This window comes from Ambystoma mexicanum, chromosome 2q (assembly GCF_040938575.1).
Source record: "Ambystoma mexicanum isolate Mex_15411 chromosome 2q, UKY_AmexF1_1, whole genome shotgun sequence".
Lineage (NCBI taxonomy): Eukaryota > Metazoa > Chordata > Amphibia > Caudata > Ambystomatidae > Ambystoma > Ambystoma mexicanum.
Genome location: NC_090924.1, coordinates 517,021,090 through 517,048,099, shown reverse-complemented (window position 1 = coordinate 517,048,099; position 27,010 = coordinate 517,021,090).

The following is a 27,010-nucleotide window of genomic DNA, read 5'->3' as shown; positions in this document are numbered from 1 at the left end:
GCCTCGAGGCAATCCGCAGGGGGTTTGAGGTGGACACGTCGACGGCCCTGCAGACCCTCGGGGCCATGGAGGAGGACCGCCTCCGGAACATTGGGCAGGAGTTCGATGATGCCCTGGCCCGGGACATCCAAAAGTGAGCCGTCAGACTAGCCCGCTGCCCTTGTACATAGTTATGTAGGCAGTGTTAGGTTTCCTTTGTTTTTTGATTTATTTTGGACCTTTTTGACATTGGCCACATTTTTGTATATAGTTTATTTTATTAGTTAGTGTTGTTAGATAGGTTTCATTTCTTTTGTTGGGATAATGGACCCTGGCTTGTTCGTCTGTACATAGTTCACTGTTGGATTTAATTTTTCTTTCACAATTTACCCATGGAGCAATGGCTTTCAATTATTATTTCCCATTGGATTTTCTTTTGTGGACAGTGACTTTGGACACCATTACTTTGGATTATGATTTTTGGTTTTGCTTTTTTTCACGGACATGCTTCTTTTCATTTTTGTACATTCCCATTTCTGTTTGTTTATTTTTGAATCTATTTATGTTTCCTTTAATACATATTTTTTTATCCAACTTCAATGTGTAGTATCATCTCATTGGTTTCATGCATATCATGATATGGGTTTTGGAATTCACTGACACCCATTGGGTGTATGTGAGGGACATGTGTTTGTTTTGAAACTTGCAATTGGTGTTCTGTCATGTAATTGCCATTTCTGAGTGGGTGGATGCAATACTCGGGTGGGTGTTTTGCATTTGGAGGCTGACCATAGGGACCAGGGATCTAGATTGTGATGACATGTTGGCTGGGGAACATGAGTTGGGGCCTGCTGGCAGGTGCCCCACAGTGCTGGGGGGTGGGGGTGGTGGGAGACATGGGTGGGGGCCTGGTGGAGGCTGCCCCTGCACTGCTGGGGGGTGGGGGTGGTGGGAGACATGGGTGGGGGCCTGGTGGAGGCTGCCCCTGCACTGCTGGGGGTGGGGGTGGTGGGAGACATGGGTGGGGGCCTGGTGGAGGCTGCCCCTGCACTGCTGGGGGGTGGGGGTGGGGGTGGTGGGAGACATGGGTGGGGAACATGAGTTGGGCATGAGTGGGGGCCTGCTGGCAGGTGCCCCACAGTGCTGGGGGGTGGGGGTGGTGGGGACATGAGTTGGACATGGGTGGGAGCCTGGACATTCGCGTGTGGAACTTCCCGCGCACCCCTGGAATACACCTACCCTGCTGATATCGCGTGTGAAACTTCCCGCGCACCCCGAAATACACGTAGCCTGGACATTCGCGTGTGGAACTTCCCGCGCACCCCTGGAATACACGTACCCTGCTGTTATCACGTGTGTACCTTCCCGCGCACCCCGAAATACACGTACCCTGATGCAATCGCGTGTGACACTTCCCGCGCACCCCTGGAATACACGTACCCTGCTGATATCGCGTGTGAAACTTCCCGCGCACACCGCAATACACGTAGCCTGGACATTCGCGTGTGGAACTTCCCGCGCACCCCTGAAATACACATACCCTGCTGAAATCGCGTGTGGAACTTCCCGCGCACCCCTGAAATACACGTACCCTGATGCAATCGCGTGTGACACTTCCCGCGCACCCCTGAAATGCACATACCCAGCTGAAATGACGTGAGGTACTTTCCGCGCACCCCAGTGATACACGTAGCCCGCTTGCCGTGCTGGTACAGGGTTAGCGCAGCCCTTTGCGCTGGATTGGGGATTTTGATGGCTTTTCCCTGCGCGAGAGGCGTTCTTGGGGGCGTAACTGGCGCTGCTGCAGGGTCGCTGCGCCACTGTGCGCCACGGCTGGTTTTGGTAGCTGGAATCCATGAATACGCTGTGCGCGGAAATGGGTTTTGGCGCACGCGGCTGGCGCAGGGATTCGCACGCGCACACTGTGCGCCAGCCGAGTGCGCCACTTGTGCGCTGAATTCTATGAATTACCCTCATAATGTCAATAGCTATACATCCATCAGTTATGCTAATTGAAAAATTAACTTGGAGAGATGCATCGTACCTTTAGTATCTAATGATGCTTCATCTGGTGTGAGAAGCGACTAGCTGCAGTGCGGGCTCAGCACTTATATCAAAGATTCCACACATTTCTTACAACAACTAATAACTTCAAGCAATACCATTCAACTCCAACCACATCTGTTTCACTATAGATGTCAAGAGTCTCTATACTTGCATCCCATATGATCAAGGCCGTGAAGCAGTAGAATGATTACTCTTGCAAGAAGAAGAAATACCCGCCCAGAAAGAGTTCATAATGGCACTTCTCAAATTCATTGGCAATAATTCTTACTTCCAATACAAACATTCATTTTTCCTTCAAGCAGCAGGCACGGCGATGGAGGCCACCATGGTGCCCTCATACACCAATTCATTTATGCACAAGTTTGAAACTGAGTTTGTGCTAAACAACATCAATTGGCACAACAATCTAGCATTATGGATCAGATATATAGATTATATTTTTGGTATCTGGACAAGCACTGAAACCGAACTCTTAGCCTTTTTTGTGTTTTGTGACACTTTTTGATGGAGGAGGTACAGTTTCGGTAGTTGAGACTTCCTTTATTTTGTTACCCAACTGCATTAGCTGGTTTGTACCAACATTCTGTACAAACTCCACAACAGGTGGATGCTTACATTGGCAACTTTATTTTTATTTGCTCTACTTCTGCGTGCCTTTCTACGCAGTTGCTTTTTGGTAGGCATTCTTTGGTGTCTGTTGACAAAAAAATATATACTTTGGTCTATTGTCCAATGTATGTGTGCAGTGTGCATGTGTGCATGAGTCTGATGGCGAAGCTCTTTGTCATGGTGTGTCAACGTGCATTGAACTCCTGCAATGATTTGGTAAGGCTACTTTACTGTTTGTATACTATTACAATGTGCTTTAGATTAGAGCGCAAAGTGGCCTACTTGTGACGAGAACCATTATTAATAACCGAAATGCCAAAAACTTGCTACAGCAACTTCTTTTAACAATCTAAGCTTGTAAGGATTACGTATGTTATGTGAGTACCAAACACACAGGGATTTGTCAGCCATTCTGCCTGTTATTCTTTTTTCAATAAATGGATATTTGTAGGTAAAATGGTTTACAAATCAATGCATGCTTTAGTGCCCAAAAAAACAAATAACACACGCAACCTCTTTCAGGAGTAGTTACAATATAAAGGTTGTACTGTATTTACTTTGTTGTGCAAGATGAGCAGGTTTCTTCGGATATGTCGTCTGCACGGTAGATGCTGTTGATTCTCAGGAGAGTAGTCTTCACTGCAATTCAAAAAAAGAAACTCAATTACTTTGTGTGTTTGCAGCAGTGATGATACTGCACTCATTAATTGTGCTTCTTTCGTCAGAGCATTCAACTTTCATATTTCAACTCAGTGCACATGTACATTTCACTTCACTCTGTGCAGTCTTTGCATGGTACTTGCAATATGGTACTTGAAAGTCCTTCAAAATAGCTAACACTTTTAAGGGTATGGAAATGCTTTGATGTTTACAAAGTGTACTATGCATAGGAGAGAGGTTTGTAAGCGATAGGGCATAGTACTAGATGGGGAAACATTTTCTACTTATAAATTAAAAGCACAATGACGAAAAATCGGGAGACCCTCAGAAGGAAATGTCACCACCGCAATCGGGAGCGCTTTCTATTCTCAAACGATCACATTGCAAGTAGCATTACTGTAGGCCGAACAGAGTACGCAACTCTGACATTTTCACATACAAAATTGAGTTCTGCCCTAAATAGGCATGCTTGCAATGTATGTACTGGTTATGCGGACGACAGTAAGCAGTCGTGCGATTTGTGAATGACAAATCGGACATCTTGCAGTTTAAAGGGGGAGCGTTGTTATGTATTCCCTATGGACATTTAGCGGCATCATTTTATCAAAATTAAATCATAAGGGTTCCACATGTTCTCTGATTAAAATATACGTACCTGTTCTCTATACTCATGCATGTGCACATGCATGGAGCTGTATGTAGAAATTCGCAATATTTGCACAGTCGCTTGTGAAGTAGGTGATTTGCAATGATATGCGACTTCCATTCAGAATCATCGACAGGAATTTTGAAGTGCGCAATGTTGATGACGGAGTTAAATTTAGCGATGTTCCATGTGATTGGTGGATGATTGTGCGACTGCTTAGTTGTGTCCAATGAGGGACTCGCTTTGGTACCGCTGTAGAAAGGGTGGAAGGACTGGGTAAGAGTTACGTGCCGCACGTAGGCAATGCTTGTCCGCTGGTAGGGCGTGTCACGTACAGGTTTCTACAGCAAATCCTGCATGGAAAGGTGACTGTAGGCATCAGATGTTCACATTACTCTTTTGTGTCGAAAGACGGTGCGCACACTGAAGATGGCAGAGTTGGAGAGGGTCAGGGTTTTGATACTTGGAGACATTTTTGTGCAAGGCTTACAACTATATGCCGAGAGTAGGCATGTGGCACACCATTTCGATGTGAGAGGAGTGGGAGGTGGTGTGGAGCGCTGACCCTGATGCCAATGCTGCGGCAATTCTGCACTTTTGTTGAGACATGCGTACAATGACCACTCCTCATGTGGTCATTTTGCACTACCTTGCTTGCCATTTGGGATACGTGACTTCATGTACTTTGTTGGCAGATTTGGCACAGTTGGTTGAAGCACTCATGACCATCTTCCCAACAACGAAAGTCATTTTTTCTGCTTTACTCCCTAGAGTACAATGGAGCAACAATTCTGTTTTCTGTCCAGATCAAAGCATCGGGAGGTGTATCATCAATCGCGGCATGCGTGCATTCATGCTACGAGCTCGTATGTGATTTTGCTGCCACAATAACATTGCTCCAAGCAATGCAGGTTACTTTGAAGGAGATGGTGTTGCGCTATCTTCTTTGGGAAATGCGATGTTCTTTTGGAACGTAAGGCTTGCTTTAGAGAAGGTTCTGTAATGTTTGCAAGAGTAAAGCAAGGACAAAAAATACAAAAAAATACATAAAATACCAGATGTCTGTACGGTATCTGGCCATAAATAAAAAAAACGGCTCTTTTCAGAGCCTACCTTAAAGGGGAAAAAGGGGAATAGTACTTTAATGTACCGTTGTCACGCTCTGATCCTCTACATGTCCGCGAACATGGCGGTAGTTTGCAGCCAGCACATATCACCAACGGGGATTCAGGGGTGGAGACGTATGTAAATGAGGATGAGCGGAGCTAGGGATTGGTCCATAAAGTTCAGTAGGTGTGTTCTGACCGACGTACTTTAGTAAGACTGTCTTCTCCCTCACAGGAGACCACACAGCCATGGCTTTCCATGCTCGAAAACAGATTATCTGGATTTTGGGAGACTCATGGATACGTTGGTTGAATGTGCATGCAGAAAGCTGCAGTTTATCTACAAATCTCGGATTTCCTCACGTGGAAGTGCACTGGCATGGCGTGCGTGACACGAGATGGCTGGACTTGGTACCTCTCTGTGTTACTTTACTGACAGAGCGTCCTCCAGATATATTGATCATTCGTTGCGGAGGAAACAGTTTAGGCCATGTATCTGGAATTTCCTTGCAATTTGCAATGAAGGAAGGACTCGCAAAGCTCATGGACATGTTTCCAAATTGTCAAATACTTTTTTCCCGTATTTCCCAAAGACAAATATGGCTGCGTTCTTCTGAGTTTGGTCCACAAATGGAGAAAGCGAGACGCAATGTGAATAAGGCTGTGTGTGCATTTTTAAGAGATGTTGGCATGTCCTCTTTCCACAATGAAAACATTTTGTTTCGCAGCACTTTCATTTTCCACAGAGATGGAGTCCACCTCACATATGCTGGCAATCAGATTTTTCTTCCAATGTTCAAAATGCATTGCGACCTCTTTTGCAATCACACTCACCTATTTGACATTCCGTTTTCACCTATCCACAGTTTCTGACCCACACAACACACCACCGAAAGGCTCTTTTCAGAGCCGCCACTTACTCCCAGCGTACACTTCATTGTGTTTTCTCCACTTGCACCCTCCCTTTTTTCCCCCTACGACTGTCCGCAAACTTTTTCAAAACTCTGCGGGGGTCTACGACCGTCACTTCATAGTTCAATTGTTATACTGAGAAAGGCGGCTCTGAAAAGAGCCTTTTCTGTAATTTTTGTTGTTTTCACCTTTATTGCTTAACAGCACACGGCACACTAGGAAAAGAGGCCAAAGGAGGGTAAGGAAGGGGCACCAGCCAAGGGGATAAGAAAGGGCAAATGAACAGCGAAAGATTTAGGGTGAGCTTTATTTAGGTAAGGAGCAGATCTTCTGGTGCTCTGTGACTGCAGCCTCAAAAGCACTTTGAAAACTCTCCCCCCTTCAGAGTACTGCGTCACAATACGTTCACAACTACTACTATCACCTTTGAAAGGTAAGGGTCAACAGCATTGCGAATGGCTTGTGAGGCAGCAGGAGTGTCGCTTGTGGTGGGAGGGTCGGACACAGAGGATGCTGTGGAGGAACTCAATCGACTACGCTCTTCACATGGCACCACCTTGTGAATGTCCGCAGTGTGGAACGAAGTCAGGTGTCGCTTCATGGTTGTCGTACTAAAACTGTATGCACCAAATCTCCCGTGACTCAGCACCACCTCGCACTGGTTACACTTCACCAGGTTCGCACGTGCTTTTGGTACGTTCCCATAAACAGAAAACAACCGCCACACCCACGACTCCCGCCGAGTGCTCCTAGTGCGGAGTTCCTCCACTTCATTCTCTTCCTCCACTTCTTCCTCGCTCTCTACACCCTCACCCATATTTCTCTCTGCAGGCCCTTGGGGAGGTGGTGGTGGTGTCGGATATGGGGGTGGTGCAGAGGCTAATGATCCAACAGCAGCCATGGAAGCCATACCAATTAGTTTCCTTTTGGTCACTACAGCAGTAAAGGCAGTACACCTCAATCTGCTATAGCTAGAAGGACAATGAAGATGCGCTCAGGGGTGTGGCCATTTGTAGGGGTTGAGGGGTGTGCCTAGTGACCGTTTTCATCCCTACACAGCGGTACCAAAACTTTACACAGCAAGTCCTGAGGTCAGCTATTGTCTGGGATATGTGAAATTACATTTTTACACTCTACAATACTTTGCCTTGTGTCTACAAGTTCTTTTGTACTGCTGCGGAAGCACACCAACCGCGCAAATTAGTCCCCACGTTCAGCATGGGTGCGGTCACATGATGACGTCCTCAACACATCTATGCCTGTAATGAAAGTCCCCTGGACAGCAAATGCAAAGAATCAAACATGCGCATGCGTGCTTGTGTCCAGTGGACAGTGTTCGGGTTCTCAAAGTAATTCAAAGTGCGACACAAGTGAGACGGACAGTTAGGGACAGGCGCGATGTTCGCTATACTTACAGTTGTACTGCGCATATGCACGCATACTATGTTCACTCTGCGGACAGTTCCATTGTCCTTAGGACAATTCCATTTTGTTTGCCTACGAACTTGCCGCCCACCGTGCCTGTTCTACGGACGGCACCATTTTGGCTGCGCCCAATACGGACAGCTATACTGTCCTTCTCACACTCCCATTTTGCGCATTTACACCCATTCCGGACATCTGGTGTGTTCTACGACCATGTATCATCTCGCTTCCAAGCGGTACGGCAAAGTATAATATCCTTTGGACACCCCTTTCTGTTTATGTACGCACAATTGCAACAGATGGTGCAGTCAAACATCAATTCCATCTTACTTCACATTAGTAAGGGTAGGTGTACTGCCTTTATAGCACCCACATTCCATTCCTTGCGGATAGGTCGAACAGGCGCGCTGTTCGCAAACATTTTACATCTTTTAAAAAAAAAAAAATTTAAACACAAACTCTTTCTCTACAACTACTGTACAAACACATTTAAAACACACACACATCATTCTAAAGAAATAGCGGGGGAAGCGGACACTGAAACAAATATGGGGGAATTAGGATTCAACACAGGCAGGTTATGAGGAGAAGATTTGTGAGGGGAAGAAGGGATGGATATTTGGTCAAAACGTCTATTTTCCTCTTGAAGGTTTGGGGATGGGTCAAAAGGGAATGGAGAAGCAGGTCAGGTACAGGTGGGGCAATGGTAACGAAATTTTCCTCTCACACAGTCCTCTACAAACTCCCGTAAACTTTTAAAATTCTCATTCAATATGTCCATTTTCTGCTCTATCCTTTTTATCCTGTCTTCTTCTGTCTCGTTTGTTGCCCTTTCCTCTTTTTTTTCCTGGTCTGTTGAAAAAGAAATACATAACTTAAATGCCTATAAAATACTGGTCACTATTTTCCATATGCAGAGCAATGTGTACCATTATTGTAGCTGTCTTCAGACATTTCCCCATGCCTGAAATACTCCTCCAGCCACTCCAAAGTACTAGTCATTTCTGAGTCAAAACAACAGAAAGAAATTATTACTTCTGCACCACATAGCAAAAAAAAACACACCCATGTAAAAAAAAACGGACCTACACTCACTCTTTTGCTGTAATCTCCCTTCGTCCTACTGCGTCCGTCCACTGTCGTTCCAGGCTGCCGAGTTTCTGTGAAGTGATTACGGTGAAGGCATCCTTTTTTTTTAATGGTACCATCCTCTTCATTCTACATGGTTATTAAATGTGTAGTTTTCTTTTACCAGCTTCAGGTTTCCATATTTACTTATTACTACTTATAATATCTTTATGTCCTTCTTCTACATTGCATACTTTATGTGTAAGACAATAGTACATTTTCAGCGACCCCCTGCCTCTTTGGGTAATGTTGGTCCTGTCCGCCCCCGTCTGATATTTGTGATCTCATCTTTGATGTCCTGGGTGTTAGTCTTAGCAATGCACGTAGATGGCGTGAGTTATGGTTGCTTAGCTTACTGTAATGGGGGAATGTGCAGTGGTGTTTGGTTGCACTGTGAAGTATAACATTCCTTTAGTGAAATGTTTTTACTGAATGTACATATATATGTATGGCAGGGAAGGAAAAGAAAGGGGCTAAACAAGTGATGTCGTCATTGATGTCAGCATTGACATTTGAGATTACATCTTTCATGGTCTGGGTTTTAGTGTTAGCAGTGCACAGGGGAGGTGGCAGCATTGGGGGCTTAGTTTACCATAACTGTGGAATTTCAGGGGTTTTTCAGTTTTAATTTGAAGCATAAAGGGGAGGTGAAAAGTATTTTTGTAGTGAAGTGTACAGGTTTTTGTTAGGGCAACTTAACCATAACGTCCCCTCAACAAAGTTTTTTTTGTAGTATATATATACAATTTTGCTAATCAGAGATACCCGAAAGCAATTATTGAAAGAGCTTACTCCAAAGCACGCAATTTAGACCGAACTGCCTTATTACTAACTAATCGAACATCTGAAGAAGTAACAAAAACAGATGAGATAAGGCTCATTCTCACATACGGTACCAAAGCTAAGACAATAAGAAATATACTGCGCAAACATTGGCATGTTTTAAAATCTGATGAGGCCCTACAACCATACCTTGAGGAACGAGCAAATATAACCTTCAGAAAAGCAACTTTCATCAAAGATCTTCTTGTGAGTAGTTTTTTGCCCCTTAAAATAGAAAAGCTTGGTATCTCTTCATGGATAGGGAGCAAGAATACAGGTTTCCATAAATGCACCAAGTGTAAAGCGTGCCAACATGCTTTAAACAAGAATAATTTTGTGCATCCTGTATTGGGCAACATTGTAGAAGTAAAATCAATGATCACATGCAACACAGAGTTTGTCGTATATGTACTGTCTTGTTCATGTGACCGTTGGTACGTGGGAAGTACCATAGGCAAATTGAAATTAAGAATTCTGCAACATATGCGAGCCATAAAGAATATTGATGCCTCCTATCCAATGGCAGTCCACTTTAGAGATGTCCATCAAAGTAAACTGGATTGCTTCAAGTTTTTTGGAATACACAAAGTGAAAGAGAATCCACGAGGGGGCAATCGAGAATTAGAACTCTGTCAGATGGAAACCAGGCTCATATTAGATCTAGCAACCAAAAGGCCTAAGGGACATAACTTAGATGAAGAGTTGGATACTTTCCTCGGCACATAGATTGTTTGAATACTGTACATTTTATAAATTTGAGAAATATTTTGCCAATTTTGGAAAAAAAAGTGAAAATTTGGAATGACTTGGATGCTGGGTTCCAAGAAAGAAGGGAATAACCAAAAAAAATCCTAAGAAAGTCCTTTTACTTGTTTAATTAGTTTATATGTGATTTTTATCCGCCAAAGAATAGAGTGTCCATGTAAAGTCTTAGATGTAAATATGATGAAATCTACTACCTTAAACATTTTCCTTTTTTTAAGCTTTTGGCCTTAAATGTGTGAAAGAAGCATTAATAATGTGGCAGCTATATATTTCAAGAAATAATGCACTATGCACTTTAGCTTCCATACACATTGACAATATTAAGGTTCTTATTGGTTTAACCTTGTTCTCCACCTTTTTATCCAATCATGGGTGTGCATAAGAGTTGTTTGTGAGCAAACATTTATGTAAATATAAAAAGGAAAACTATAAAAAGAATTTTAATTTTTTCCCCGCGGGGAAAAAATCCAATTGGGAAACTACTATACATTTGTTTTCATGCACTATGCACTTTACATATTTTTAATAAAATTAGTAAAGTAGTTTCTCCAATATATTCATTCCTGAAAATATATGGAATATACAATCGACTATATTAACACAAAATGCACACTAATGATGTTTTAAACTAATGGTGTAGTTAATACAAAAATCATTACAAAATGGCCGAATGCTTTTACCAATGGAAAACATAGAACTTAACTATGGTAGAAAGTGAAAACGGACAAAGAAACTCAGTAGAACCATAGAGTTTTTCTTATGTGTACCTGTATTTAATGGCTGGATGTATGTCTGTTCTTTTGTACGTGATCAAGCAACGGGAGCGTTGCGAAACACGTTGTACCATGGTGAATCTGTTTTACCGATGCCAAAATAAAACTGGATACAAGAAATACATTTGTTGTTGTGTGATGGGCTGACTTTAAGGAACTCTTTGAACTGGCATACGGCTGCAACATGGCGAGTGCCGTCTCACTTTGGGAGAAGTGCGATAACTTCTCTTTTTTTTCGAAATATATACATATATATATATATATATATATATATATATATATATATATATATATATATATATATATATATATATATATTACATGGCCACGGTAGTGGCCATGTAGTTATGGTTAAGTTGGTGTTTCCATAGGAAGAGCACTTTTTGGGCGGCTTATAACTTCGCTCTCCCTGGACGAATCCTCACCAAACTTTGCAAAAAAAGTATTTGGGTCACTCTGAATATTCCTGAGGACGATGTCCGTATTGTTCTCTGTCAAGTTGAATGTGTTCTAAGAACACTCGCTGTGTCCTGAAATGTTCGCAAATATGAATGGGGGGTTGTGGCTGGCAAGTTGAATGTGTTCTAAGAACACTCGCGGTGTCCTGAAATGTTCGCAAATAAACAAAATGGGGGTGTTCTGAAGACGTTTCTAAGAACACTCGCGGTGTCCGGGGAATGTTCGTAAGGGGTGTCCTCAGGACGCTGTCCGTATTGTTCTCTCTCAAGTTGAATGTGATCTAAGAACACTTGCGGTGTCCTGAAATGTTCGCAAATACACAAAATGGGGGTGTTCTGAAGACGTTGTCGAACACTCGCTGTGTCCTGAAATGTTCGCAAATATGAATGGGCGGTTGTGGCTGGCAAGTTGAATGTGTTCTAAAAACACTCGCGGTGTCCTGAAATTTTTGCAAATAAACAAAATGGGGGTGTCCTGAGGACGCTGTCCGTATTGTTCTCTGTCAAGTTGAATGTGTTCTAAGAACACTCGCGGTGTCCTGAAATGTTCGCAAATAAACAAGATGGTGGTGTTCTGAAGACGCTTCTAAGAACACTCGCGGTGTCCTGAAATGTTCGCAAATAAACAAAATGGGGGTGTTCTGAGGACACTGTCCGTATTGTTCTCTGTCACGTTGAATGTGTTCTAAGAACACTCGTGGTGTCCTGAAATGTTCGCAAATAAACAAAATGGGGTGTTCTGAAGACGTTTCTAAGAACACTTGCGGTGTCCTGAAATGTTTGCAAATACACAAAATGGGGGTGTTCTGAGGACGCTGTCCGTATTGTTCTCTGTCATGTTGAATGTGTTCTAAGAACACTCGCGGTGTCCTGAAATGTTTGCAAATAAACAAAATGGGGGTGTTCTGAAGACGTTTCTAAGAACACTTGCGGTGTCTGGGGAATGTTCGTAGGGGGTGTCCTGAGGACGCTGTCCGTATTGTTCTCTGTCAAGTTGAATGTGTTCTAAGAACACTCACGGTGTCCTGAAATGTTCGCAAATACACAAAATGGGGGTGTTCTGAAGACGTTGTTGAACACTCGCTGTGTCCTGAAATGTTCGCAAATATGAATGGGGGTTGTGGCTGGCAAGTTGAATGTGTTCTAAGAACACTCACGGTGTCCTGAAATCTTTGCAAATAAACAAAATGGGGGTGTCTGTTACAAACTTGATGGTCGTGCAGAGTATGGGCAACCCCTCTGTCCCCAAGTATCACACTGACAACACCAGAAATACTGTCTGTGTGATCTTTGAAGCCACAGGTGGAAGTCCGCAAGCCTGAGTGTGGGAACAGCCGGAAGAACCCCTTGAGCGCTGCAAGGCAAGGTGCAATGTGGTTAGGATACAGGGCAAGGCAATGTATACTGAATGCAAAATACAAGAGCACAATGTACCTGTGAGGATTTGAGGGTGGTTCCGGAAAGGCCGACGGAGGCGTTGACCTTCAGACAGCTGTTGGGCCAGACAGAGGGCAAGTGTAGGTGAACACCTAGTGCAGGACCGAAATCCTAAAGTGGTACGTGATCCGTAGAGAAAAATCAAGCAGTCCGTGGTCAAAAAGAGGCGATCCAGGTCAAGGCAGATGAAGGGTTAAGAGACAAATACAGTCCGTAGAGCAAAGCGTAGTTCGGCAGCATGTAAATCAAAGTTCCAAATCAGGGTTAAGCACAGAGCAGTCCGTTGGGCAAAGCGTAATAGTCAGCAGGCAATCCAAAGTTCCAAAACAGATGAGGGCTAAGCGTAACAGTCCGTGAAGCAAACCGTGGTCAGGCGATCGACACAGATCCTTAGAACGAAGAAAGAGCGTCACGTTACCCAGACGAAAACAGCTGTGAAGCAACGTCTCCATTTTCCGGTCTTCCTTTATCCCTTGGGAGAAAGCACGTGACCGTAGTCACATGAGGTGTGGAAACGAAACGCTGCAGCGTTGCTAAGGGACCATGAGTCACGTGATCCGTGATGCGCCGTGACGCGCCGGTTTCTGTGAACGCCGTATGTCTCGGCGATTAATGAGGCTCCACTTCGTTTGCCAGCGATGTGAAGGGCGATAAACGCCAGTCCTGCCAATCATGCCATGCCGTGCCCTGCTGTACAGGAAGCGAGAAGGCAAAACGGTACATGTGTCAAGGTGTGTGTGTCGGGTGGCAAGAGGGGTGGAGGCCACAGACGGGGTAGGGCGTGTCTTTGTTTTCATAGGTGCAGCAGGTAGCGTGGGGGGCGGTGTGACACTGTCCTGAGGACACTCTCCGTATTGTTCTCTGTCAAGGTGAATGTGTTCTAAGAACACTCGCGGTGTCCTGAAATGTTCGCAAATAAACAAGATGGTGGTGTTCTGAAGCCGCTTCTAAGAACACTCGCAGTGTCCTGAAATGTTTGCAAATAAACAAAATGGGGGTGTTCTGAGGACGCTGTCCATATTGTTCTCTGTCACGTTGAATGTGTTCTAAGAACACTTGCGGTGTCCTGAAATGTTCGCAAATAAACAAAATGGGGGGTGTTCTGAAGACGTTTCTAAGAACACTCGTGGTGTCCGGGGAATGTTCGTAGGGGGTGTCCTGAGGACGCTGTCCATATTGTTCTCTCTCAAGTTGAATGTGTTCTAAGAACACTCGCGGTGTCCTGAAATGTTTGCAAATACACAAAATGGGGGTGTTCTGAAGACGTTGTCGAACACTCGCTGTGTCCTGAAATGTTCGCAAATATGAATGGGGGGTTGTGGCTGGCAAGTTGAATGTGTTCTAAGAACACTCGCGGTGTCCTGAAATGTTCGCAAATAAACAAAATGGGGGTGTCCTGAGGACGCTGTCCGTATTGTTCTCTGTCAAGTTGAATGTGTTCTAAGAACACTCGCGGTGTCCTGAAATGTTCGCAAATAAACAAGATGGTGGTGTTCTGAAGACGCTTCTAAGAACACTCGCGGTGTCCAGAAATGTTCGCAAATAAACAAAATGGGGGTGTTCTGAGGACGCTGTCCGTATTGTTCTCTGTCATGTTGAATGTGTTCTAAGAACACTCGCGGTGTCCTGAAATGTTCGCAAATAAACAAAATGGGGTGTTCTGAAGACGTTTCTAAGAACACTTGCGGTGTCCGTGGAATGTTTGTAGGGGGTGTCCTGAGGACGCTGTCCGTATTGTTCTCTGTCAAGTTGAATCTGTTCTAAGAACACTCGCGGTGTCCTGAAATGTTCGCAAATACACAACTTGGGGGTGTTCTGAAGACATTGTCGAACACTCGCTGTGTCCTGAAATGTTTGCAAATATGAATGGGGGGTTGTGACTGGCAAGTTGAATGTGTTCTAAGAACACTTGCGGTGTCCTGAAATGTTCGCAAATAAACAAAATGGGTGTGTTCTAAAGACGTTTCTAAGAACACTCGCGGTGTCCTGGAATATTCATAGGGGGTGTCCTGAAGGCGTAGTCCGTATTGTTCGCTGGCAAGTTGAATGTGTTCTAAGAACACTCGCGGTGTCCTGAAATGTTCGCAAATAAACAAAATGGGGGTGTCCTGAGGATGCTGTCCGTATTGTTCTCTGTCAAGTTGAATGTGTTGTAAGAACTCTCGCGTTGTTCTGAAATGTTCGTAGGGGGTGTCCTGAAGATGCTGTTCGTATTGTTCGATGGCAAGTTGAATGTGTTCTTAGAACACTCGCGGTGTCCTGAAATGTTCGCAAATAAACGAAATGGGGGTGTTCTGAGGACACTGTCCGTATTGTTCGTTGTCAAGTTGAAAGTGTTCTAAGAACTATCGCGTTGTTCTGAAATGTTCGTAGGGGGTGTCCTGAAAACGCTGTCCATATTGTTCGCCGGCAAGTTGAAAGTGTTCTAAAAACACTCATAATGTCCGCAGACATTAAAAGTTTCCATAGACCATAGTTGAAATGTTTGACTCTATGGATGTGATATGCTGCAGTGGTTGTGGCCAGGGCATAGAGTCTTGGGTGCCAGAGTATTTGGCCATGCACCCAAGACTCTATTCCCTGGCTACAACCACCGCAGCATATCACATTCATATTTGCTTATAACTTTAGGTGAAAACCAAATGTATAAGGAACAAAGGTATTAGCTACTATGGATGTGATATGCTGCTATGGTTCTCCTTATTATTGTATATTTACTGTTTGGTCTAGTAACCGGAGTACATGTATTTCTTGTTAATTTCTGTGATAAAAGAAAATAGCATGTTAGTATTAGTATTTTGTAATGACTTATTACATGACTTATTACATTGTATAATCAACAACCTTTTTTTAGACCCTCATATTTAGTAGATTACAAATCAGAGTACTGTGCAATTTGCTCAGTTTCTGTATTTGTTGCTAAAATCATTGGGTCTGTGGGAGAAAATAACATCCATGTTGGATTAAAAAAAACCCTTTTTCTGTTATGCTACAGTTTATTTGTTTGTTTGTTTTCAGTGTTCACTTGTTGTTTCTGGCTAATGCTTTATACTTTGGCTTGTTGCATTTTTTTGGAGCTGTAACATATTATTTATTTGTTTGGATATTATAAAATTTTGGAGCAGTTAGATACCAATTGGCATATTCTAACTGTCTATTTTTTTTATATATTTTAGTGGTATTGATTTAATTATTTGGATATTATTAAATTTTGGGACAGTTAGTTACCAATTGGCGTATTCTAACTGTGTATTTTTTGGTCTAATTTAGTGGTATTCATTTATCTGATTAGTTGTTGTAGAATCTTTGAGCAGTTAGAGAGCTTTTGGAGTATTCTAACAGTTTATATTTTTTTAACACAAGTTTACTTAGGGTTTAAACACAGTTTAGTTATCAAATGTTGCTTTTAAGAACATCAAATAAGCGTTTGTAAGATTTGCTGGTAATCTCTGCTTTAGAGTAATGGTACTATCATTACATTCAAACCATCCACATTTCTTTTTTATATATGCAGTGTAGTGCCCTGAATTGGTTGTGGCTCCTGCGTGGTAGATTATACCTATTGTTGTGAAGGTTTTCTTACCAAGTGATATTTGACCATGTGTGAATCCAGTCAGCTTGCAGTTGTTTTTGGTACCATCTGCATTGTAACGTAGAAGCATTAGTATTATGTATTTACTATGTGTTTGTATTACTAACGTGGAGCGATTATCTGAATTGCAGGTAGAGCATAATCTACCATGGTTTGCATTTTGTACAAGTCGCTGAAATGGAATGGATTCACAATTTGGTATTGATATATATATCAAGCGTTCATTGGGGAATCCTTCTTGTGTCACATTGTTGCAGAGAGTGCATGTATGTTTCCACATGTATGAAATTTGAAAGATTTCATTTATATGTATGTTTTTGTTTTCCAGTACTTGTAGTAAGTACATTAGAAATTCTTGTGGATCTTCCTGTGAGTTTATAGTGAATTTCACCATTCCAGCACAGTAGTCCAATTGTTGTCTTATTCCATAAACACTATACGTGTTGTCAGGATTGTTTGCTGCATTTCTGTGAAGTACTAACATTTGCAAACACAATGGGTCTGTACTGTTTAAGTAAATGTTGTCAACAATTGGTGGTAATTGAAATAGAATATTCATTGCTACATTTGCGTAGCAATTTACACCAACTACATTTGAGAATTTAAATGGTCCAGGTAGTTCTGTATCTAACTGCTTTTTTTGGAGTTTGTCTTCCTTCTTTAAAGAAGTACCTGGTTTACTTTCCCTAATTGATTCTTTTTTGCTTGTGGTACTTGATGAAGTATTAGTTTCTTTTACTCTCTTTGGAGGATTTGCAGTGACATCCTGTTGCATTTCTGTTTGATTTATTTTTCTTTTATAACATTTTACTTTTTGTGGATCAGAATATGTGTTTAGGTGGGGGATGTATAGTGAGCGAAGTCTATTGTATTCTAAAATGCAAGGAATGTCAGCGTTTATTTTACTTGCATCAAAGTTGATTGGAAATAGACCGTCAAGTGTACGTAAGCGTGATAGTGCTACGTAGCTCATGACTTCTTTAGAGACTCTGTTACCAATATCTATCATTGCTTTGTCTAGGGTAAGACCTTGTGATTTATGAATCGTGACTGCGTATGCAAGAGTTAGAGAAAATTGTTCTCTGCGTACATCCATTTCTTTGAAGAGAAGGAATCTAGCTGTTGAGCGTCCTATCCTTTTTACTTCTAAAAGTTTGTCAAAGAGTATTTTGACAAACTGAATTTTGTTGTCGCGTGGGTATGTTTGAAAGCCAACAACTGTACCCAGTGCTCCATTAACTAGTCCTTGGTCCACGTCAAGGTTACGTTTAAGCATTACTCTGCAATTTAAGGATCATTTTAATATCTTTTCTAAGGCTGCTGTGTTTGAGAATGATTTTTCTAAACTATTTAGTCTTGTTGTGGCTTGGTCACACATGGGTAGTGTCATACCATGTACATCTAGTTTGTCTGTGGCGCTAATTTCCATGATTGGTTGCATTTCATTACTTGCATGATTTCATTGAATTTGAAACAGCTTGCAAGAGTTGGCATTTAGGCCATACAATTGACATTTTTGTGGGCTAATTGTTCCATAACATCTGTAGCACATGCATTATCGCCATAAAGTGCATTAATGTGCCGGGTTTTCAATATTGCTTCTGCTTCTTTAGAAAGCATACCAACTCTGATACTTTTTAAAATGTTGGCATAAGTGAGATCTGCAGATTGCCGCATGTTTTCTGTTAATTCTCTGTATTGGAAATGTTGCCAAAGGTTGACATTTCCAATGCTGCCAACAGTTTTACGGCAGAGTTTGTGTCCTAATGTTTTAAAAATAGGCTCACCTTTTACTGGTGTTAATTGAAGCAGATCTCCAAAACCAATAATGTGTTTTCTTGCCAAGAGCTCTTATAGTCTCTTTTGAGTACTTCTTGTAATCTGAGGTGAATCAAAGCTAACATCAGGTTGGAGACCATGCTCACTTCATCTATTAGTAGCATTTTCATTTGTTTCAATACTCTATGTAGTTAAAATTGCAGTTTCTGCAGAAATTTTGTAATAGTCTAATTTGTTCTGGTGTTCTACTGGTAATAGTAGTAATCAGTGTAATGTAACACCACCTATGTTGTAGGCAGCTAAACCTGTGGGGGCAGTGACAACAGCTGACAGTTTGTTGTTTGTCAATTGTTGAAGGAATTTACTGATGATTTTGATTAGGAATGTTTTGCCAGAACCAGCTTCACCACTGAGTACATAAGTATAGGTTTATAATTATGGCAGGAACATTCTTTATTTTCATGTTTTACACCATTTGCAATTTGTTTTGTTACTTCTTGAAAAATGCTACGTTGCTCATTGTTTAGTTTTGATTGTAGTATAGTTAAGTCTTCTTTATCTTCATACTGACACATGGTGTTTTCTACTTCTATCATAGCTTCTATCATGAGGCATAGCTGCCTCATTTATTATTAGTGGTTCTCCCAGAGGTTCTTGGCTTCCTGTTACAGAAGGTTGACTACTGTCAGGAGTGTCCTTATCTAGTTAGGCTTGGAGTTCTTCTTCGTGTTGCTGTTCATTGTGCAACATTGTTTTGTACTGTGTAAAGTTTACATCAGTTATAGTGCTTTCATTTGCTTTGAAAGCATCCTCATATGGGTCATAGTTATCTAGTATTTGTTCTTCTTTTCTCCATGGTTTGAAGAGTTGTAGCAGGGACATGTAATATACTTCTTTATGTTGAGGAGTCTTTAATGACAATTTGATATGATTAATTAAATTTGGTTTGGTGAATTTAACTAAGCTGCCTTCACAGTTTGTCACTCTATATTTACCTTTTTTTTTATCAGGTTTCATATTATTTTTGTATGTGTAGTTTTGGGCTATGTGGTATAGACACATGTTTTCCAAAGTATTACTTCTGTTTGGGTAGTATGTGTCTAATAAATTGTTTTTTAAAATGTCTTGGCTGTTGGGATCACGTTTGGCTATTGTTTCTATATCTTCATATGATTTTAGAACTCTTTTTCTAGATTTAGCTGGACCAAGACTTAGCCATACTATATTTTCAGATTTACCATAGAATGCAGTACCAGTTAAACTATCAGCTGCTTCATATGATCCACATTCTCTATGGGAGAGCATTTCTATGCCCAAGCTGTATAATTTCTGAGACACTGTTTTATCTGATGACAGGTCATTCCAGAGGTCTTGGAGCTCTGTCTTTTCTGCTTTAGTTAAGTATGCTGTGACATATCGTGCAACTGCTGTAGAATTGTCTGCAATGTACTGCACATCTATGTTTGCATTCCATAAGTGGGAAATGATTGCATTATAATCATTGATATATTTTTCTTCTTCTTTTCTTTTTATGTAATATGTATTTTTAGGTGACTTACCTTTAACACTATGTCTGACTGAAGTCATGAGGTTTTTCACTTGACCTGTATTTGTAACTGGTTTAGGGAAACCAAATTTCCCTTTGTTTTTGTATTTGCGACGACAATATTTTCCACATTTGTGTCTTTGAAATTGTAAAATTTGTGCATGAAGATCACTATTTGTGGCTTCTGATGGAATTTCACAAGTGACATATTTTTCAATAAACTGTAAAACAGTGGCATCACTGTCTTGACCAAATTTAGGAGCATCTTTAATCCATAAAAGCATGTGGATATGTGGTGCTCCTCTGGCTTGGTATTCGTTTCTCCAAAAGAAGTGTTGCACTTCTCCAAGGGGAGGAACAGTTTTATTACAAATAAAATGTAGCATAGCAATGAAGCGATGGTGAAAATATCTTGAAACATTAACAGGATCCAAAGAACAAAGTTCTCCAGGTGTTAGTATATCTATGTTTGTTTTGTTTTTATTTGATATGCGTAGGAAATCATGTAAATCTTCCCATGCATATTCTGCACAACTTAATGTAACAAACCAAGTGGGTGGGCCAAGGTTTCTTATCATACAACGTACATCTCCATGATGTCGAAACCAGTACTCTTTAGTACCACGCATATTTGCTAATAGATTTGTAATATTTGATTGTAAAACCTCATCCTTTTGTTGCACTTTTTCTAATAATTGTGTAGCTGTCATATTTTGAAAGTGTGATCCTGATTTTAATATGTGTGCAACTCTGTAACATAAAGTTGCTAGTTCACTTTCAAAGAGTACGTGGGATATCTATTCCACATTTTGTCTAAATCTGGGATCTTCAGAATACATCCGTAATGAGCGGTATTCTAAAGCTGATATTTGAATAGGTCTATCATCATACCTTCCTCCTTTGCCAGTAGGAAAGAGTAGAGGAAAAGCACGTGCTTCTATACTTTTTTCCCATATGCTGATTGGCGATCCTTTTGTTTGACGCATTTGGTACGTTTCCAGTACATCTTCTATGGTGTCATTAGAGTGCAAAGGATGAATTGTATAATGGTCTAAAGTATTTGATATTGTAGCAGGATCTAGTAGCTCAAATTGACCAGCTTCTTGTGTTTCTTGAATTATTTCAGTTGTATCTTTCAAGTTTTCTTCAATATTAATTTCTTTGTAATATTCATTATTCTCTTTAAGATATTGCAAGGCTTGTCTAACTTTATGTAAATCTACCAGCTGTTGCATTATTTTTTTGTCTTTTGTAGGTACTCCATTTACTAAGATAATTAAAGATTGCTGCATTGGACGTTGCACTCCTAGAGTATGCACATTTTCTTTTAGATCTAATGGTAAATAAACTACTTTTCCACGAATGCCTTTTACCAATTCAGAGGGAGGTAATTTTGCTGTTTTTGGTTGAAGGCGTGTTATTGCTTGAAATGGGTGTACTGTTTGAATTATGATGCTCTCATATAAATTAAGTTGTTGTAGGGGTTTTGGTACTGGGTATAATTCTAAATTATTTGTGATAGGACGTGAAGGAGTTTGGTTGTTGTCAAGTTTTATAGTGCAGTAACTGCAAAGTATTAAGGGCTCAGTTATTTCGTATTTGTTTTCTGCTATAAGGTAGAGAGCTAATTCAAACCATTTAGAATCTTCATTGTCTTCTATTTTGTATGATAGGTCTACAGTTTTTGTGTTACTTTTATAGAAAGTTCTACGGCAACATACACATACATGGTTTGGTACTTCAGCTGATGTACTTTTAAATTTTAGTATTTCTTTTTTGTATGTGTTTAGCAAAAGGTTGCCATGTGTAGAATTGTTGCTTAATTGGTTTAAAGCTATTTCATTCTGTAAATGGCTTTCACTTCCAAAATATTTTTTCTGGATATAGTCAATTTCTTCAAGTAGGTCTTTTGCTGTACCATGTAGGAGGATGTTATTTAAATGTGCTAGTGCTAAAGCAGGACTTTTAGCATAGTACAGTTTATAGACAAGATTTCTTATAGTTGAATGATGTGTTGATATCCTTTTGATATCATGGAAAGGGGTTTTACATGTAGGTCCTGTAATGCAGGCCAATGAATGTCCTTGTAGTCCTGTGTACTTGCGCACTGGACAGGTATCCATATTTTGCACTGGACAGGTATCCATATTTTGCAGTAATTTAATTTAGATTTTGTCTTTGCTTTTTACATATTTATTGAGGAATTGGTGTAAAGATTTAAACATTGTTTGGGAATGTTACACATTGACGTGCATGGCCATTTGTACACTAGACGTTCTGATTCAGTTGAATGGAGGGGTAATTCTAAGTGTTCAGGGCATATTTTTGTAAGGAGTACTTCTTGTTCCATTATGGTATTATTCACTTTTTCATAACCTCGACCACTGCTATGTATGGCAATTGTATTTGTTTGCTTTTGTTTGTACGCTTCTTCATTAAAATATGGTTCTGTGCTCGTAGTGTGATTCCATTCACCTCCGCAGATATTTAAGAAGTTCTTTCTGTTGACATTTCGCTCATTGAGAAGTCTTTTTTGTAATTTAGTTATTAGTTTTGTTAGTGGTTTCATTTTGTTTAACAGTAAAATAAATAACTTTCTTTTGAGAAGAATTGCACTGTCCATCAACGCTTCTAAGATTGATTTCCTACGATAGGTTTTAAGCATTGAACCTGATTTCTCTCCTGTTTTTATAAGATTTTGAAGGACTTTGTGACGGTACATTTTGGCTAAAATACTTTTCTTGGTATGCTTACTTTGCACTATATTAAAATTTAAAGAAGTAGTTTTATCTGTAGTGATAGCTGATTTTCTGTTAATTGTTTTTGGTTTGTTTTACATTTTGATAGAGGAGGCAAAGTTGTTGTACTTGAAACTTCTTGTGTTTCACTAAATGACTGTATTAGTCATTTTGTTTCAACTTTTTTTACAAATTCTGCTAGAGATGGATGCTTATGTTGGACACTTTTATTTTCATTGGCTCTACTTTTGCGTTGCTTTCTACGGACTTGACTTTTGGTAGGCATTCTTTAGGGTCTGTTGAAAAAATAAAGAAGGTATGGTTTGGGGTGTTCTGCAATGTATGTGAGGTGTGTGCATGGGTGTTTGAGTAAGATGATAAAGATGTATGTAATGGTGTGTGATTGTGCATTGGGAACTACAACTAGTAGGGATAGGTATTCTTGAATTTATGTGTTACTAAACTGGGGTTCAGATGACAAAAAAAAAGTAAGATAGTGGTGTGGAAAAGTACAAATAGTAAATCTAATGTATACAATTAAAACAGTTGTTTGTTCTATAATATGAAAATTGTAGCGGTTCAGTTGGGTAATTTGTGTGTCCAAAAATAGGAATTTGTGGGCCATTCTGGCTGTAAATCGCTGTTTAAGACATGGAGATTTTTGGACAAAATGGTACACAATCTCTATTTTTAGGCACAGAAATAGCTTGTATTAACTTTACAGTATGTTTGAGTAATAATACAGATATTATGGTGATATTCTACTTACTTTTTTTATTAAATTAACAGGTAACTTCTTAGTTCTCCTTTGTTCTTCGAATTCGGCTGCTTCTTTTCAGGAGACTGGTCTTCACTGCAATTGTAAAAGCTTCAAATTAGTAACTTTGTTTGTATATAGTGCTGTTTTTAATTTAGATATTGATTTTTTTAATTGAAATTCTCAGCGCCTTCTTTAAAACCATTAAACAAATTTATTTACATAAGATACATTGCATCAGTTCAGTGCATATTATATGCTCTTAATGAACACATTGTATTGAATGACTAACTGTAGCAAAAAAAATATCCTGACTATGTCTTGTGAAATTTATAATATACCAGTGAATACCACTTTTTCTGTAACTAAGCTGTTCTAGGTAATAGCGCCTTTATGTCATGTCTAAATTAAAGTAATTAAGTAAATAAATAAATAAAAAAATATATATGAAATTGTATAAGTATTTTTTTTAAAGATTTAAACATAGATTATGCTTGCATGCAATTTTGTTTGAATATATGTAGTCTATATATTTCATTTAAAAAATGTTAGTTTAACATGATTTGAGTGTGTGTGTATAAAGAAAGTAAATAGTATAAAGGTTTATAAGTGATAGTTGATTTTAGGAAATTGAAAAAAATACAGTAAATTAATTTTACAGATTACACAAGCTAAAAGTCTGTTTGAAAATGTGTTCATCTACTGTACAGAAAATATGCATACCTGAAGTTTGTGTTCATGCATATGGATATGCATGGAGCTGCAAGTAGAAATCTTGGAGACTTGTACAGTATTTCTTGTAGATGGTGCTTGCCGATGATATGACACTTGTACTCAGAGAGATTCACAGTACATTTGCAGTGCTGATCTATGTTGATGCAGTTAGATGTAGAGGTCTTGAATGTGATTGGTGCATGGTCATGTGACTTCTTAGCTACATCCAATGAGGGAATGGCAGAGAGAGTGAAGTGGAAATGGTAGAAGGGCTGTTCATGTTACGATATGTCCGCGGACATGGCGGTAGTTCGCGGACATCGGGAGTTACATCCGGGGATTTTTGGGTTCAGAAGTCATGCAAATGAGAATAAGTACTGAAAGGGATTGGTCAGGAAAGTTTAGTGGGTGTGTTGTGCCAGAAGAGAGTTTCTCATATACTGTTTTTGCTGAGAGAACAACAGATAGCTATGTCTGTGTGTTTTAGGAAAAAGAGTGTATGGATTTTGGGAGATGCATGGATATATTGTTTGAAGGTGCATGCAGAAAGCTGTGGAGTAGCTGTAGATCTTGGATTCCCACATGTGGAAGTACACTGGCATGGAGTACGTGGAATGAAGTGGTTGGACTTGCTACCTCTCTGTGCTACTTTGGAGACAGAGCAACATCCAGACATGATTGTAATTAATTGTGGAGGGAACAGTTTAGGACATGTGACTGGAATTTTTTTGCAATTTGCTATGAAAGAAGGACTTGGGAAGGTTATGGACATGTTTCCTAATTCTCAAGTGATATTTTCACGGATTGCGCAGAGACAAATGTGGCTTTGATCTTCTTCATTTGGTCCACAAATGGAAAAAGCGAGGCGCAATGTCAATAAAGCTATTTGTGCCTTTCTAAAAGATTTTGGCATGTCTTCTTTTCACAATGAAAATATTCCGTTTCGTAGTACAAACATTTTTCGCAGAGATGGAGTCCATCTTACTTATGGTGGCAATCAGATTTTTCTGAGAAATGTACAAAATGCACTGCAACCTTTTTTGGAATTACAACATCCATTTTGAAGTAGGTGTTAAGCATTTATAATTTTTGACTTACAAACACCTCCCAAAGGCTCTTTTCAGAGCCACCACTTCCTCCCAGAGAAAATTGCAATGTTTGTGATAGGGTAGAAACCCAATTTTTTAAATGTTCCCGAACTGTCCGCCGACTTCTAAAAAATACAAAGGGCCCTGCTTCATTTATTTTCACTTCTATTTTTTAACTGTGAAAGGCGGCTCTGAAAAGAGGCTTATTTTTTTTTGATTTTTGATATTTTGTATTTTTTTTGGTTTTTTATACACGACACACTAGGAGAGGAGGGGAAAGGAAGGTAAAGGGGGGGACACCAACCACAGGGATAAGAAAGGGCGAGCTGAGAAAGGAAGATGTAGAGTGGGTTTTATTTGGGTACTGAGCAGATCTTCTCGTGCTCTGAGACGATAGTCTCAAAAGCACTACGAAGTTGCTCCCCCCTGCAGAGTACTGTGTCACAGTACATACATACAATTGTGACCCTCGAAAGGTAAGGGTCACCAGCATTCTGTATGGCCTGTGAGGCAGCTTGAGGAAGACGCTGTCCCACAGAGGTGGTCCTTGTGGTGACAGGATCAGAATCAGAGGATGAAGTAGAGGAAATCAACCTGCTATGTTCTTCGCAAGGTACAACCCTGCGAATAGCCCCAGAGTGAAATGACCTCAGGTGTCACTTCATAGTAGTGGTCGCAAAGCTGTACTTACCGTGCTTCCCGCGACTGAGTATCATTTTGCACTCATTGCAGGTAACACGGTTCGCACGAGCCTTAGGACCATTCCCATGAATGGTAAATAACTGCCACACCCAAGACTCACGCCTAGTGCGGGTAGTAGGGATTTCCTCTACCTCATTATCATCATCCTCTTCTTCCTCCTCTGCATCCTCACTCCTGTTCCCCTCTTCAGGCCCTTGGGGAGGTGGTGGTGGCGGAGGGAGTGGGGGTGGTGCTGAAGCAGGTGCAGCACCAGGTAGCAGTTCAGCAGCCAGGGATGCCATCTCGATGATGGTGTAATCTGCAGGTGGCAGCAAAAATCGCTGTATTCTGAAGAATAGCCAGAAACACAATGAGAATAAGCTCTAGGGCGTGGTCTTTTATAGGGGTGCTTGTGCACCGTCCGCGGACATGCGTGCTGTCCGCGGACAGATCGAACACAAAAAAAAGTTCAAAAAGTTTCAAAAGGTATGTAGAAACTCAGGATTACTATGTGGGACTTGTGCCATGGTGAGATTTTATTGGAAAATATTATGGATTAATTGAAAATGTACTTTTAAATTGTTCGGGGACACGAACAGTGTCCGCATTCAGAACACGCGATCAGCGTGGGCGCGGTCATATGATCCGTTCGCGAACAAGTCCGCGAAGGAAGCGCATGTCCGCAGGACACCAAATGCACGGAGATTGGTTAGCGCATGCGCGTTGATGTTCTACGGACACTGTTCGGGTCTTAAGTAATTAAAAATGCGTCACACGTGAAACGAACATTTCAGGACACTGCGTGTGTTCTTAGAACAGTTTAAACTTGCTAGCGAACAGTAAGGACAGATATAGTGTTCTTCAGGACACGTCCAATTTCGTTTATGTACGAACATTTCAGGACACCAATTGTGTTCTGAGAACAGTTTCAACTTGCTAGCGAACAGTACGGACAGGTATAGTGTTCTTTAAGACACCTCTATTTCCGTTTAATTACGAAGAATTCAGGCCACCGTGTGTGTTCTTAGAACAATTTGAACTTGCTAGCGAACACTACGAATAGGTATAGTGTTCTTCAGGACACCTCCATTTTCGTTTACGTACGAACATTTCAGGACACCAATTGTGTTCTTAGAACAGTTTAAACTTGATAGCGAACACTACGACAGATATAGTGTTCTTTAGGACACTTTAATTTTACCATAACGTCCCTTTAACAAAGTTTTTTCACTGAATTTCATTGGTTTTTAGCAGCGCAACTTAACCATAACGTCCCTTTAACACAGTTTTTTCACTGAATTTCATTGGTTTTTAGCAGCGCAACTTAA